The 17,183-nt window shown below is 32.9% G+C and overlaps 1 protein-coding gene and 2 non-coding genes across 6 annotated transcripts in view; 2 read left to right on the forward strand and 1 right to left on the reverse strand.

Annotated features, from left to right (window-relative positions):
* Window positions 1-17,183, forward strand: part of Moe (moesin) — a 236,779-nt gene that overhangs the window by 18,886 nt on the left and 200,710 nt on the right. The window lies entirely within an intron of this gene.
* Window positions 16,590-16,662, reverse strand: TRNAA-AGC (transfer RNA alanine (anticodon AGC)). The gene has a single exon. It is a non-coding gene; the product is annotated as a tRNA-Ala (tRNA).
* TRNAA-GGC (transfer RNA alanine (anticodon GGC)) lies at window positions 16,993-17,065 on the forward strand. Its single transcript has one exon. It is a non-coding gene; the product is annotated as a tRNA-Ala (tRNA).

The raw sequence follows: 17,183 nt of genomic DNA on the forward strand, positions 1-17,183 counted from the left end.
AAAATATCACAATTTACGTAGATTGTAAAAATCATAACTTTTTAAAATCATTTTTATCATAGTATTTTTATTTTATTTAGATGTTCATAAACATTAAACTTTATCTTTCAATATGTTTGCCTATTGGAAAGTTAAGATTATTTTTTGGTGGCACGCAGTAGGGCCGATCGCCGAAAAGTTGGCCAGAAATCGAAAAATGAAGTAATTCATCTATAATTTTTTACTTGGGGGTTTCAGGGTCTCTGATTACGAATTCGATGTCGTATTCACAGAAATTTCCTCCGTTTAGCCCCTATGAATCGCCTCCTTTCATAAAACACCTTTTGTTTCACAACGCAATCGAGCGTTATGTCATTTTACAAGTTTTTGGGGTCGCTGAGTACGAATTTAATGTTATATTCACGAAAATTTACTTTCTTCAGCCTCTCATGATCACCCACTTGCATAAAATAAATATGCTTCATAATTCAATCGACTGATATATCATTTTCAAGGATTTTGGGGTCGCTGATTACGAATTAAATATCATATTTTAAATAAATGATTCAGTTGGAAAACAAGAAGTAATGATTTATTTGTTTATTTATTTATAACTCCATTTAATATCTTATAAGAAGAAAGTTGTTTCGTTCATCAGTGGAATTTTTCGTTGTGTTTGTTGGAACATTTTCAGTAGTAGATGAATCCTCATGTTATGCATTTTTGTCTTGCATAGTAACGGATGGCTGTAATAAGAGATGTACATCTTCTGACAAAGATTTTATCAGTTTTGCAGGCATTTCCGACAATTCAAAATAAATATATCCGAAGAAACTAAAAATCTGTTAAATACGTCTTCACAGTTTTTGCTCGTGAGGACTTGCAAGAAAAGTTTTCAGGAAATTTTTTGAAGAACTTATTGCATGACTCTTAAGCATCTTCAGACTGCCCTATTGGTAGAAAAGAGTTGGATATGATGTTCGAACCATCGATTAAAATTTTGTGAACTGTAGTTGGCATCTACTGCCATTCATATAGATAAATGAATTCTCTTGCTGTTTTTAAACAGTATTTCTCGAACTCCTCAATATCAACGTTACGTCCAGACGATAAGACTTGTTAAATGATGTAAAACTTGTAAATTATAGCTTAGTAAACACCAGTTATGCATACAGAGACCTTCTAATTTTCGAAGAAGCGACGAGCAGTATTATTATCGATGGTACTTCCGCGAGTACTTCCGTACCCTAGTTTTGGTCTCTCGATTATAAGGCCCAACTTTGCTTTGAAAGCCTTTTGAATTCTTTCTTTTTTTTGTTGTACATTTTGCACTGTTGGACTTTTTGTCATCGTCCGAACGAGTTTTCCATTTTCGTATTTTTAATTTATAAGATAAATTAAGAAACATTCGAACATTTTTATCTAAACATGGAGAGCGGAGACTTCAAATTCTAAATTCTTGTTATTTACTTGCTTACACAAAATATTATCAGTATTGTTAAAATCTTTTGATGTTACGCCACATAAATAACAACGTTGGGCCGATGAAGTACTTGTTAGAGAGTTGCATATTTTGCCATCAATCATGGTGAATTCTAATTGATAATTGACTACTGAGTCATTTCTTTTTACATTAATTTCAAAAGGGACAAGTTAATCGATTTCTTTTTTTACTCGATTAGTTTCTTCCAAAATTACTTTCGTAGTTTCGCGTAAAAACTGCGTTTTAATTGATCTGCAAAATTTTAAAGATAAAGGTCTTGGATTTTTCCAAAATAGTCGTGCTTTCTACTGTTAAATTATTTGTATATGCAAGTTGTGGTGGCACAAATAAATTAAATAAAATACTCTTGTCTGTTTGGTCTGGATTCTACGGAAGCGCCTATACGCCATCTGTATGCGATGTCGAAAGCACGCATCTTTTCACATAAAAGTTGCGTGGTTGCGAGCAAGCAAGCTAGCATGCATGCACTGCAAGGTACTGCACTGCATAAGCTGTCAAATCCAAAAACTGTTATTGTTAGTCATGGCAAGTTAAAAAATAATAAATTTGGACGTTCTATAAACGTTAAATAATACTTAGTCTATTCCAGTAATTTAATACGAATATAAACATTAATTAAGTAACTTTGTAAAAGTCATCATAATTGACTGAGAGGTTATGTTTACAATCAAAAGATCAGGTTTTTCTGCCTTTGCTGTCGTGAAATGAATAATTTAAAATTATTAAACTATAAAAAAAAGACAAACTTTTTATTCTGGTAAAATATGCACAAATAATAAACTTGGCGTTAAAAAAATAGAAAAAATTTAAGAACATAAAATTAGAAATACATATTAATGTCAATGTACTAAAATAAGTTTATACATAAAATGTTGCATTAGCTTTTTTCAATAGTCTTTACTTACTTTTCATTAAAAATTACGTATAAAGTCAGTATCACTACGTGTACTTACCTTACATTTACTTTAATAAAGTTCATATTGGTACTTAATTCAATACTTAACCCAGTATGCTTAACGTTTGTAGTAATACTAAGTACATTGTTTTCAAGTTTTATAGTACAACATGCATGCATGGCAAGGTACTGCACTGCACCAACTGTAAAATTTAAAAATATTTTTGTTTTGTTTTGTTTTTAATTATTTTAAACTATTCATTACACGACAGCAAAGGCAGAAAAACCTGATATTTTGATTGTAAATTAATGTTTATATTCGTATTAAATTATTAAAATAGACTAAGTATTATTTAACGTATATAGTACGTCCAAGTTTATTGTTTTTTAACTTTCCATGACTATAACAATAATAGTTTTTGGATTTTACAGCTTATGCAGTGCAGTATCTTGCAGTGCATGTATGCTAGCTTGCTTGTTCGCAACCACGCAACTTTTATGTGAAAAGATGCGTGCTTTCGACATCGCATACAGATGGCGTATAGGCGCTTCCGTAAGATTCTCATCGAATTTTCGCTCATAAACACTTAGCCCGAAACTCTCATCGCATCCTTATTTTCCAATCAAAACTAAGTTTTCTAATTGCTCAGTGCTCGAAGTGTTAATCACATCTAATTTAAAGTCTAATATTCGACCTACAGTGTGATCAAGGAGAGCTTGTTTAAAAATTGCAATTCTATGCATAACGAAAGAGCTTCATCAGTCGTTAATTTGTCATAACTATTACCTAATTATAAGGACTTCCGAGTTTTTTTAGTTTTTATGGGACTGCCTGCAACAACCTCTTTTAATAGCGCTGCAGCATCTTGTTCTTCTTCTAATCTAAGTTTCATTTGCGTCGCATAAGTTAATTCGTCAGTACTTGTTAGCCAACGCATATGTTCAGTTTTTTTGCGCTTGCTTCTTCTTTCAGTACTACTTTCAAAATCAACAATAGACTTACCTTTTTTACGTGTAAAACTTGTTCTTTCTTCGCATACATATTTAACATATCTGAAAGCATTTAACAGCATAAAAAATTTATTTTGTTGACAAGCCATTAAATTTACTTGACTCAGCCTCACTGGAACCTATAAAAATTTTTATTGTCATTGAATATTGAAAATCTTATTGTTATTTTTATAAATATTTTCATTTAAATTAAGAAAAATTATTGAGATAAATTATTTATTTCACTCATAACAAAATCATATTTATTACATAAATTCAAATGTAAATTTTAATTTTCACTAGTCTTATATCCAACCCATGCATGATGTAAAAATATAAGGTGTGGCGTTGCGAATCCATTTTGATTGACCAATCAGGAACGCTTCCATCGCGCCGCCATGCCTGTCTGCGAATTTCAAAAGCTTTTAAAATATAAAGCATATTAACATCAAGAAACTCGTGAAACAATATATATTTTTTATTTCAATAGTTTCATTCCAGTTGTTTGAGTGACCAAACGTACAATTCGTGAATATTTACACAGAAAAAACATACTAAATAGGTAATCATTCATCAATTGACACACATTTATATTCATACGGATGTCTATATCTGTATATATGTCTCACTTCGAGGTGGATGCGGGGGATAGATTTTAGTTTTAACTTTGGCCATTTCGTTTCATTGTATAGGCTCTTCGGCGCTGTAGTAGTCACATCTCCCTCAAATATGGCGTCGTGATGGAAGGCGCAGAACGGTACCTCGGAACACCGCACCTTGTATTTTTATATCATGCAACCTATATTGGCTTACTACGTTTGTGCATAGGTAATTTTATAGAAACTTGAACATACCATGAAGCAACTGTGTAAAAGAGTGTATTAAATAACTAAATGCTAAAATTTTTTTACTGTACATTTATTTTAAAGATACATCAATGGAAAAATAGAGTTTTTACGTTAATACAAAACTAAAGAAAGTTTTTTAATTTTTGTGAAAAATAACCCATATGAATCCATACATGTGACTCAGATATGTATGTATTGCAGCCATGCGCCACATCTAAGAAAATGAAATCATTAGATAACTATCTATGTAAAAAACTTCTATTCCATTGTTTTCCTGAGAATTGAAATCGAATCAATTCTCAATTTTTAATATTATACTCTATTACACTCATCTCCTGAAGTATGATCCATTTTTATTCTCTGTAATGAGATTTATTTTTTAATTTTTACACTTAATTTGGCACTTCTATAATTTTGTAACAACTACATCCAATGATTTATAAGTAAAGATAACTTTTAACTGAAATTCCAGAACAGGTAAAGGGAGATAGAGACTTTTTGATGTATTTTATAATGTGTGGAATATTCCTGCAGCCAACCCGACAGAAAAAAAACTAAACGAAAAAATTTTTTTTCGACTTTTGGCCAGCTTTTCGTCTATCAGGCCTTCTGTGTGACATCACAAAAGACGTTCGTTGTACGAAAGTTGTGTGATAGTACATAACAGTCGCCTTAATTAATAGGTTAAATAAAAAGTATTAAATATTTTTTAAAAACCTCAATTTTCATTTTGCATTCAACAAGAGATAAATAATTTAATAACAACATGAATAATATAAATTACAACTTTATATAATATTTGTAAGATTTCATTGCAATCAAATATTTGGCATATTTTATCTAATACTTTTTTATTACTTGTTACACGTGGGTTCCTTTCAATATAATCGCTTAGAAAAAGCCTTAGCCCTTTTCCGCTACTTTATTCAAACACTTTACTTAAAATAGATCTATTTATTTACGCCTTAGCCATTTTCAGTATCATTCCTTTTGAAATGTTATCTTTATACTCTAATAAGGATGCTTCATTCGAAGAAACTGCTGCTTCATTTTACCTTTTCATAATTTAAGTAATACTTTAAGATTTTTGTCTAATAACGTCACCACTCATTTCTTATTGTATTAACAATTTTTTGAGAACTCGCACATTCCCTAAAGCTTTATGTAGTGACTTCGTATTTTATGTATTAAAAAATCAGTTACTGATGCTTCCGTTGAAAATTTCTTATTCTTTTACTCTTTGTGGCAGAATTCCTCGAAAAGTTAACAAAGAATCAGCACAACCTTTTACTATGGTAACGAAATCTTGAAATAATACGTAATGCACAATTAGTTTCATTAGCCTAGGTACGTTGAATCTATAATACGAAATAAATATTATATTTTTAACACATAAGAGCTCGTATTTATGTTACAAATAAATGATTATGTCAAACTTGAAGCCATTGTGCGCCAGTAAAATTACATTTCCAAAGTGACATGAAAAATCAAATAGTAAGGTAATGCCCCTGTTCGCTGAAATAGCATCTACTTTGTTTTCATGTAAAAATTAATTTCCATCCACCATATGTAGACCTGTAATAGCTGTATAATCACGTTATGAAGTACGAATAAACTCACTAGATTTCTTGATTGACTAGAATCGAGTGTAAGTTGTTTTTCCAAGTGAATACTTTCCAAACAAGATTCTTTAGCTGCTTCGTCTATAGCTGGCCCCACGAATTTTTCACACTTCTTGGCAGTTTTGGGTGATAATACGGGTACGTCTTCAATTGACAACAGTGAGTTTATATGCGTTTCTCAAATAAAAGTTTCAAGCATTCCTAGAATATTCGATATGTAACAATGAGCATATATATTATCAGAAAGTGAACCTGCTACGTATAATAAAAACCTACCAAGAGCTACAGCTGTATTTACAGAAAATCTACTGTTACTTGTTATTCTCTTATCGGTATGAACTTCATATACTATGTTACATTTCAAACAAGGTACTAAAAATTTACTTGTAAGCCCAAATTGCATCTCCTAGGTCTGATAAATAATGGACAGCGTAATACTACATTTTTGACCGTATAAATCTGCACCAAAAGTTGGTAAATCTACTATTTTACGAGATGGTTCTGCTGCCCCGTTGTCTCAAGAACAGAGCCTCTTTTTGTCTTACTGTAAATAACGAATATCTTTTTGTTGAATATCAATATAAAATACAAGGAAAATAATTGGACTAATAAACAATTATCTCACATTTTATCAATAAAACTAACCTCTATCCTCAGCTAGTCGTTTCATTGGCAATCACATTATTTTCTCGAGCATCGACGACGATTTTCTTTACGAATTGACCACGCTTTTTTTCCCTCGGTCTTCTGGTATTATGTTTGCCATCCATTTTTTCACAATATTTTCATATTTACTTGCAAAGAAGTACACAAGAAATGTAAGTGTATGCTGTCGACAAACACTGAAGTGAAGAGTACTGAGAAGCAAACGTGCGAGTTTGTGCAAAACAACGTGCGCAGACAGCAAAAAAAACGGTGCGAACGCGCACGTGATTTCGAGCTGCAGATGCACGCTCTTTTCCCGTGCAAGCCACTGGAACTTCGACTGAGCGGCTCCAGTATAGTTCGACACTTATTTATTAATGCTTTTTTATTATAAATACTAATTTATCTATATGTAACTTATACGCATACAGGCATATAATTTACATAGTTAGGCATTAATAAAAAAGTGTCGAACTATATTGGAGCCACTCAGTCGAAATTCCAGTGGCTTGCACAGGAAAAAAGTGTGCATCTGCAGCTCGAAATCACGTGCGCGTTCGTACCTATTTTTTTTCTGTCTGCGCACTTTGTTTTGCGCTCCCACCACGAACGCTGTTTTCGCCAGCAGCACTGCACCGCCTTTAGTTGTGACAGAATTTATCCGTGTAGTATCCCTGCTTGACACTGCACCATCGTGATGAGCCTCCTTCAGATTTACTCTGTTTTACTGCTATTCTAAGATTAAATTCAACTTTTTTAAATTTAGCTTAACACTTGTTACAATTACTTTCATCAGTCTAAAAAAAAATAACCTAACTTCTTGAAAAAATTTTCTGCATTTTACTTTAAATGAATCGATTTTTTTTTTTTTTTTTTTAACAGTTATTGTGAACGTGATACTTTGTTATGCAAATGTAAAGTTTTTAATGCTATTTTAGAACTAAAGTTCAATGAATGAGATACTTAACAACTTAATTTAATAATTTTATGTGCTTATTCACCATAACTCATCAGTTCAATAAAAATATACGTATTATTCGAGAGTTACGCAATAACTGAAATAACTGCAACAATACCCTCACTTACCCCTATTTTATGTACGGAAAAAAATTTTGAATTCTGACAACCCAAGTAGGTACTAGAATTTGACAGTTCAAGTGTGTTGGACTGCTTAAGTTCGAAAAATCGACCTCTAAGAGTACAAAATAGATTAAACTCTCAGAAACCAAGCATTGCTTTATTACAAAGTTTAATGTTTGTGTTTATACAATGTGGTACTACTTCTTTTTTCTACAATAACGGATAAAATCAATTATTTAAAACTAATAATTAGTTTGTGAGTCAAAATGTGGTGATCTTGGTGGTCTTTTTTCAGATGTGTTAGAACTATAATGAAAACGTGTTAAAATGAACAGTGTCAAGGTCAGGCCTGCTTTTTTATCTCTTGTACTCTAGCTTTTGGGTAGATAATGGACTGAATGGAATGAGAGATGCTTGCAAAGAGTCCAATAAAGTGGATTTTTACTCTGTATGTAATTTAGTTTTTGGAATAAAAATCATTTAAACCTTAAATGTAAGTATGTAAAATATATGTATGTCAATAAGAATGTACTTGAGTTTTTAATAAAGTGTTTTAACAACACGTAACTTATTTCCATTTTGTGCGCGCCGATGCCACTTTTGATTGTGATTGTTCAGTCGCGGTAGCTAGGGCTGAGCATGCTGGGTCCAGGCAGGTGAGATAAGGAAAAAGAGGATGCGAGAGGTCACCTCAATGAACACGAGCTGCTTGTTGGGTTTAGGTATGAATATGTTTATTCATTAAAATACTCCCTAACCGCTCTAAAATCAAGAAAAGGGCCATGTTGGCTAGGGCACGTATAACTCTATATGTGTTGCTGGCTCGCGCGCGACACGTCCATACTGGTCGGCTTCCGAACTGAGAAGCCGAGAAGGGCAGCAGCAGTGGCGTGGCTCTCCTCGCTGAAGAGAGTCGCGCGGCGGCTGAACCTTCTATTGGCTCTACTGCGCAGCTAGTAGGCATCAGAGCAGTAAGACGACTGTGGGGCCATAAGCCTTAAACAGAGAACGGCTGCAACACATTTTGTATAGTTTTTTTTTTTTTCAATCAAAATTTAAAAAGGCTGTACTTCAGTACTGATATATTTGTGCTCTACAAAAAAGCTGATGCAACTAGATGATACTTCGAGTACTTCTTGAAGAAATAGTTGAAATAATTTTTTGTTTTTAGATCACCTTGATCTAAAGTAAGTTTTCACAGTACATTAATAAATTTTGTCGAATTATTTATTTAATGAGAATGAAAAAAAATCGGTGACATCCTAAGGACATACTGAAGACAAAATCATATGGTGAAAAAGGGAGGGTATTTCCATCACCTCTATGTGTTTGCTTCATGATCTCCCTCTCCGTGTGCGCAAATAACAATAAATGAGCTCAAAGTTTTGCAAAAATTCGCTAGATTTTCAATTAAGTTCAGCAGGATCTACTAGCAAGCATCAAAGTAAAATAAAATAAATTAATTACCGTAGTTGTTTGCCGGCAGTAAACCAAGATCAGAGTTGTTACTTGTGCAGCTAGATATCCCAGGGAATACAACCCTGAGAAGTTAAGGGGGTTAAAAACATCGGCTAAAAATTTCATGAATCTCCTTCTCAACTCTGTCACAACGGCACATTAATGGAGGAGATATTCTCCAGATCCATTTCCCTGACCAACTGTAAACGGTTGGTTATCTGGAAAATGGCCCCAAGACGAGACTTTTTTGGGCAAGCGGCGTACATGCTTTCAGCACCATCTGTATACGCAGAAACTTCGAAGGTCAGAGCCAAGCTACTCATAGCGGGATCTCCGTCATTGAGAATAATATTAAGGAATGACCGGAAGTATTACCACTGGCCCTTTTGAGGGCCACCATAAGGCTTTACGTTCACTATGGTATGTCATGGTATTTTAGTTCCACAATTCTTTGTGGCTGTCACTATATCAGAGACATTTTTGCCCTAACCGCACGGTGTGCGAGTCTTTTGTTCGGACTTCTTATAAAATCCCCTGACGACTCGGTCATCCATCCTCCTAGGTACTATTTACAGGGCGCATCTATTGTCTTAAGCACACCCAAGCTAATGGAGCTATTCTAAAAGGCAGAGTATGCGTGCGCTGGATTGATGCTTTTGGAGCGTTCCAAAAGCTAAAAATCGTAGGCGCGCGCCCAAAGTGCAGATTTTTTATTGGCTGAGTAGATTTTAGGTGAGTTGTGTGATGAGTCTGATATCATTAATGTGAAGGATCCTTTATAAACAAAAAACAAGGAGTTTAAAGATAATTTTGTAGCAATTGTAAACATTCGATAGCTATAATTTAATTTAAATAGCCTCTGTTCATACAATGTATATGTATATTGGTTTTGTAAATCTCCCTTCACAATGTGTATCCTCTTATTAATTAAAACAGTTCAAGCGGTCGCAAATTTAGGCTTTTGTAACGCTCCAAAAGTGTGCGCCCGCGCGCCCTGCCTTTGGAATACTGTAATTATCAAGATTAATAGAAGGATTTTTTCTAACAAACCATGTAACTCGCTGTACCGACCTTTTAATAACTGACAGTGACTTTACCTGATGAGTTAACCAGGTATTAGCTTCCCTTCAAGAAAGAAGCCTTTGGAGGTCCAGATATCACCATAAAAATCGACTATTTGTTTTAAAAATCACATAAGTGATTCTTCGGCGTTCTAGGTACTTACCCATCGAAAAAAACCAAGAACAAAAATCGATAATTTTTTACGGTATTCGAACCCACAACCTCTTGAGTATCTCCGGCTAGAAGGCTAGTACGCTAACCACTAAGCCGTCGAAGCTCTACTTAGTTATGTTCACTAAATCACCATTAATCTCATCGGTTTTTTTAAGGCTATTTATCGTTGAACTACCTTGCTAACAAATATATTTTTACAGCTTTTTCCAACAACCATTTGTCCACTAAAAAACTATTAACCCGGCCACTCTTAAACCAATTCAGTCATTCACTAGCAGACGTTATGAGCGGAGTTGTTCCCCTTTATTATCCTCTTGACTCTAAGCATCTAACCAAGAATCACTGATACTCTCTGAGCTCTTAATAGTTGAGCTATAAAGAAAAAATAACTAAGGCCGAAATCACACGCAGCAGAATGAGCCTGGCTAATGACGAATGACGAATGGGATCGACCAATCAGCACTATTTTTCCAGTCGTCAATTCTTCCATTCGTTCATTCAGCTACAATCTACAGTTGATGCGTGAAGCTACTGATTGATTTTTCTTCGATGTATAAAGTTATGCAATAGAAGATTTAAAAGTTGCAAAAACAATACTTAGAACTTCATATTAACCACTAAAATAACTTAAATTTAATGAAAAACTGGACGATGAACGTACACTTGCAAAAGAAAATGTATTTCAATCTTTATTCTTTTATTTGTCTTTCGTCATGTGCCCCGTTCACATGGAGCGGAATAGAGCCTACGAATGGGTCAAATATTGAAATTATCGAAGATGCTTCAATAAATTATTGAAGTACTAAAAAAAATTTATTATACACAAATGGAAGTACACAGTTGAAATTTTTTTATCAAAAGCACAGTGTAGTGGGCAGATAAGTTATGAATTATTAATTCCAAGTATTGTGATTTTCCTCCCGATTAGTCTGGTGCTGCAACAGCAGGCAAGAGAAGACCACCCTCAGGTGTACAGGCAGTTACGTTTTTTAACCGGATTCATAATGTAAACAGTGAAAATTCATAAACATGAGCTGTAAGAAGCTAGTATTTGTCTGTTCTGTGCTTGTTTGTTTCAATAAATCATGTATTGATGGACGACGTTTTCACTCATTGCCTCGAATGGAGAAACTCAGCAATTATGGATTGAAATCTGTAACTTAACCTGTATAATCACAACAAAAACATTTATTTGCAGTGCACGTTTAGGGAAGATGACTATTTTTCAAGTTCGTTATTCATCTAAGTTGAAAGTAAATAGAATAGTTATAATGTTAGTAATTGTAATTGCTCAAAGGTATATTTTTATTTGTAGCTGCAACGAAGCATGGAAAGATTTTAAAAAGAACAGGTGTTCCATCTCTTAATCTCCCACCAAAGAAGCCAAAACACATACCACACATACTGAAAAGGTACAATGATTTTAACAGGTACTTGTCCAATCAAAAAATAAACGTAATAAACTTTAAATTATATCACATATGTGTTTTACAGGTCTCTGATAAACTCTTAAGGTATGAGAAAAATACCTAAACTGAAAGAGATTTTAACAGATATTATAACTGCACAAAAAACTCAGTAAAATTTGACTGATGCTGGTGGTACTAAGCTTAAAATTCCTGGAGTACATGTTACTGATGCAGAATCAATTATCGGTGATTCATAGATTATAGTTCCTAAAGAAAATACTGCCTTTGATCCGGTTGAGTGTCATCATCGTGATTTAAAAGAACGTGGTAAGATTTTTAAATCTATTGATTTAAACAAAAAAATTTGTCTGATGCTTATGTACCTCATGACATTGAAATTAAAGATGATGTTGGATGTGTAACTGACAGTGGAAATAAAAATATACGACAAGAAATAGATAAAAACATGTGTTCATACTCTCAAGAAGTGAAAAAAATCAGGTGTGGGTCTCAGAACCCCCGGAAGAAGTGAAACTTCCAACTGAAATGTTCTTAAACTCGGTATAACAAAAACTGAAAAAGTTAGAGTACACCTAATTTCAATAGGTCTCAAAGAATCCTATATTAAAACAGTGAAAATTTTATGGTATTACGTATTCAATCACGTGCGTGCATATAATACATTTATTTTAATAAACTACTTACGTTACACGTGATTCGTGCATTCGAAGTACTTCCATGTTTGCTATGATGTATATATCAATACATGTCCGAACTGTTCGTCATGTACTGCTAAACGAAACAAAAATTTTCACCATACTGCGCCGAAAGAAGGTACTTTTGTCCCGTTACGTGGGACATAAATTTCTTTTCTTTGAAATTACTATTAGTGCATGTGATATGACATCATTGATGTAAAATAAATTATTGTTGGAATCTTCGTATCTGACAAATAAAAATTTTTTTTTTATTTTGGCTACCATAAAAGTAGAATAATCCACTCTATCTGATTTAAATTAAGAAAAACAATACACATATAGCTGTTTCCCATTGTAACGTTGTAGATTTTTATTCAATTCGTTTTTTATAATTAATTGTAATTAAATATTGAAATTTACCCGTGCTTAACTAATTTCCACTAATTCCAGAATTAATGATAAAAATATAGGTTTTGATCACGTGACAATTATTTTTATAACACACGATAGAAAATAGAGAATAAATCAATTTATAAGTAGGATATAGCTTTGGCTTGAAGATATGACTTATAATTTTTCGAATTATTACGTTTGTTTGTATACATTCGTGTAACACATATTTTTTCACTTCAATGATGATTTTCTATACGTGGAATTATTTTTGGCCTATCTGGCTTCCCTTTTGAGATACGACTGTTTTTAAGAGATTATGTTGTAACGAAAATTCTTGGAAGATTTTGTCAACATCCGTATTAATGCTCCAAACATGCCATACTCAATAAAAAATTTTTTTTCACTTTTTTTTTTTCAAGATAATGTCGAAAAACAAGAAAATTTTTTAGCCAATTTAGCTTCTCTTTCGAGATACAGCGTTTTTTCTTGCTTCCGAGGATTGCTTGTCGTTTTCTACGTATTTAATACTTAATGTACGTTTTTTTACATGCAAACATACATATTAAAGGATAAATAGGAAAGGAAAACGATTTTTACTATGTTTTTATGAAGATTTCGAAGAGATCAAGCAATGGTTTTGTGTCAGACATTATTAACCTAATAGTACCTTAGCTGTTACAGAGGCCCAGCTTAGCCTCTATAACAGCTACGTTACGATTTTCACTATGCAGCAGTAGGTATAGAGTATGTACATACCTTAAAGGTTAGTACACTGAAATATATAAAAAAATGGTACAGAGCACTATAGAGAGAGGCTATATTATATACAGATAGAGTAACTGCGACGCACCATTGTGCATATGCGAGAAGGAGAGAGAGGAAAAAAGACAAACAGATATATTATCTATACGTACCAGCCAGCGCTGACTTCAACGCAAACTGGTACGTATAGATAATATATATATAGATATGTACACGGCAGTGTTCGCTCGCTCGTTTCACGTTTCACGGATTAACTCCCTATATAAGGCGCGCTTAAAGAAGTTTCACTTCAAAAAACTAAACAAAATCTACTAAGTTTAATGAAAAACGATGAAGATTTGCTTGCTTTCACTGGATTTACTTTTTTTTCATTTACTAAAAAGTTTAACTAAAGCCGTGAGTGCATGCGAAGATCAACAAAGTACAAAGAAATTTGTGAACATAATTAAAGGAGGAATTGTGTTGTGCATGTGTAAATTGTGTTTAAATTTGTCATTTAGGTGTTGAGCAGTTCGTTTTCATTCAAGCAAACAAAGTTGTGTGAATAATTTTCTGTATTTGGTGTGCTTATCTAATATTTTACAAGGCTTTATTTATTAGACATCGATAGAAGAAATGAGTAGAAGTATGCCATGCTGCGCGCTGCTTTGCTCCGTTTTTAATAACATTTGCAGTACTTAACTTCACAGAGAAACTCGTCGAAAACCAAAATATTTACAGTGTCGATTAAAATTATACTCTCATTTCAAAAGTTCACTTGATGATTCAGTGATTTATTTAAGTAATGCTTTTGGTTGAAGGGCATCTGGAAAGCATATTTTTAATCATTCAAAAATACTGGAAAAATGTAAATGTACGAGAGATGCAGTCATGGTTAACAAGGGCTTCGATTTTAAGCTGAAGTGCCTGCAAAGCAATATCGAGATGATAATGCCACCAAAATTAAAGAAAAAGAAACAAATGACGCCTGAGAGTGAAATGTTGACAAAAATGATTGCAAAAGCTAAAGTGCACGTTAAGCGAACTATTCAGAGGATTATAGTTTTCAATATTTTGAAACATAAAATATTCTGGCAACTGATTCCATACGTAAATAAATTGTGTCCTGTTGTTTTGGGTATAATGAATTTAAACTAGTGGACAGTAGGTACTTGTGTACCCAAGTATGAAGTTATACTTTTGTAAAGTTATATGGCAAACAACATAATTATGAGTAAAAAAATACCTTCTATGAAACAATATTGTGTACAGAGGTGGTGCAATTATCGTAGGAATGAGTATACCTACTTTGATTGTGTATGATTTCAATTAATATTTAATAAGTTAACGATCATGAACAATATTTTACGGCACGCTATAATAAAAATAACATATAGGCTGGCCAGTACAAGGCTGAGCTTTCATTGAATCTTTCGATGGTTTTAGAGCAACTTCCTACTGCTTATACGTTGTATGATTACATCTGTAACATCGCGCTCAATCACATGCCCTCCCTCACTTAATCCTAGTCCATATTTAATAACCAAAATATAACTGTATCTAGAAAATTAAGAAAAACCATCCTGTAGTATTGCTTTCTTTAATAGGGTGGTATTACATACCAGTGAATGTCCCTCAGGACGTTCATCACACATCGGGTTTTTTGACAGGTATTATTAAAATAAGTTGAAAAAAAAAATAATAAAGTAATCATTCAAATGTCAAACGTATATCAAAATAGCATAAAAAATACCCACAAAAATTGCAGCTCGTTTAACTGTACCATTATTTTATAGATGTTTAATTTAAAAAAAATCTATATTTAACTTGTAACCTTATGAATAAATCACGTTAAATGGCATTTATATGATTTGTAGGAATCTTCCAATTTTTGGGTACAAAAGATTACTTTTAGATAAACCTATCAAATTTTCAAGTAGACCCACAAGTTGGTTTTGAAATGAGTAGGAAGAGAGGATGAAGTGTGCGTGAATGCATGAATGTGAGTACATCCATATGAGAAAAACGATTGCTAGCTTTACTGCCCACATTAGCGTTCTTCTAACTTCTCTGAAGTTTTTCCCCACGAACTAAGTAAATAACGTCCTTAAGTCAAAAAATCACTTTAATCACGAATGAAAAAATTGTAAAAGAATAAAACACAATAAAAATCAATTATTCTATTTTTACAATACAAAAATCTTTTTTTTCAATTAAAAATCTTTAAAAAATATGGTAACTTGTATAAACATTTATTAATCGTAAAATTAACGAATAAATTATAAAAGAATAAATATTTATTATTACATTAAAAAGCTGCTGTACTAAAATACATTAATTTCTAAGTTTTCTAAAAAAAACTTAAAAAAAAACCAATCCAATAAATAAACTATTTATTAATTTAATTTATCAAAAAATCAAATAAATCCATGTATATTAAATAAAAATTGACAAAAAAAAAAGTTACAAACTACACCATCAAATGCAGTAATCGAATTTCATGTATCAGGACCGTTCGTAGCAGAGTGGGCAAAGGCCTCGGTCAGTGTGCATGAGATTAAGGGTTTAAATCTCTTCAAAATAATTTTTTTATGTAATTATTTTTTAAAATTTATTTTATTTATTTGTTTAGAATTGGTTAAAAGGAAAAAAATAAAATTAAAAATGTGTGGGGTGTGATGACGTGATGTGGCGTCAAATGATGTAGAAGAAACTGGAAGTACGTCATGGAGACGAGGCAAAAGGAGAGAATCAAGCTCAATCCACTTCCATCACATTTTTTCTCAAGGTCAAAATCTGAAATCGTTGATTTATACTCGCGCATAACGTGCCTATAGAAGTATAACTTAAAAAATCCTACACTTGTGGATGATAAATTTAAAGTTTTTACTAATTGCTTTTAGTGTAGTACAACATTGTTTTATAATCAGTCAAGTTATTATATATTGACCTCCTCCATCTAAATTGCGATGTCTATAAATTTTTTTATATTTTAATTTATAGAAACGTCGCGTTTATTTTTATAGTGAAAATCGCTGGAGTGCGAAAAAACTTTGTCAATTAAAATTACAAAGCAGTGAAAAAAGGTATCCGCATCGACCAGGAGTCGAACCTGGGCCTCCTTCTTGCTGGGAAGGCGCGTTAACCAACTTCGCCACCGAAGCCTTGGCGGACACCCTTCTCCACTGCTCTGCTTAGGCGTGTCTTAGGTCAAACGCCGATATCATAGATGTTGATATTATCACTCGATGGGTAAGTATTATATGTAATCAGTCAAGTTATTATATATTGACCTCCTCCATCTTAATTGCGCTATCCATATTTTTTTTCATATTTTAATTTTTAGAATCGTCGCGCTTACTTTTATAGTGAAAATCGCTAGAGTGCGAAAAAACTTTGTCAATTGAAATTACAAAGCAGTGAAAAAAGGTATGAAATCAGCGTTCGACCTAAGACATGCTTAAGCAGAGCAATAGAGAGGGGTGGCCGCCAAGGCTTCGGTGGCGAAGTTGTTTAACGCGCCTTCCTGGCAAGAAGGAGGCCTAGGTTCGACTCCTGGCCGAAGCAGATACCTTTTCTCACTATTTTGTAATTTTAATTGACAAAGTTTTTTTGCATTCCAGCGATTTTCACTATAAAAATAAGCACGACCTTTTTATAAATTAAAATATAAAAAAAATGTAGG

The sequence above is a fragment of the Copidosoma floridanum genome, unplaced genomic scaffold (assembly GCF_036245765.1).
Source record: "Copidosoma floridanum isolate Cflo_tuat_1 unplaced genomic scaffold, Cflo_Japanese_pri ptg000018l, whole genome shotgun sequence".
In the NCBI taxonomy this organism is placed as follows: Eukaryota; Metazoa; Arthropoda; class Insecta; order Hymenoptera; family Encyrtidae; genus Copidosoma; species Copidosoma floridanum.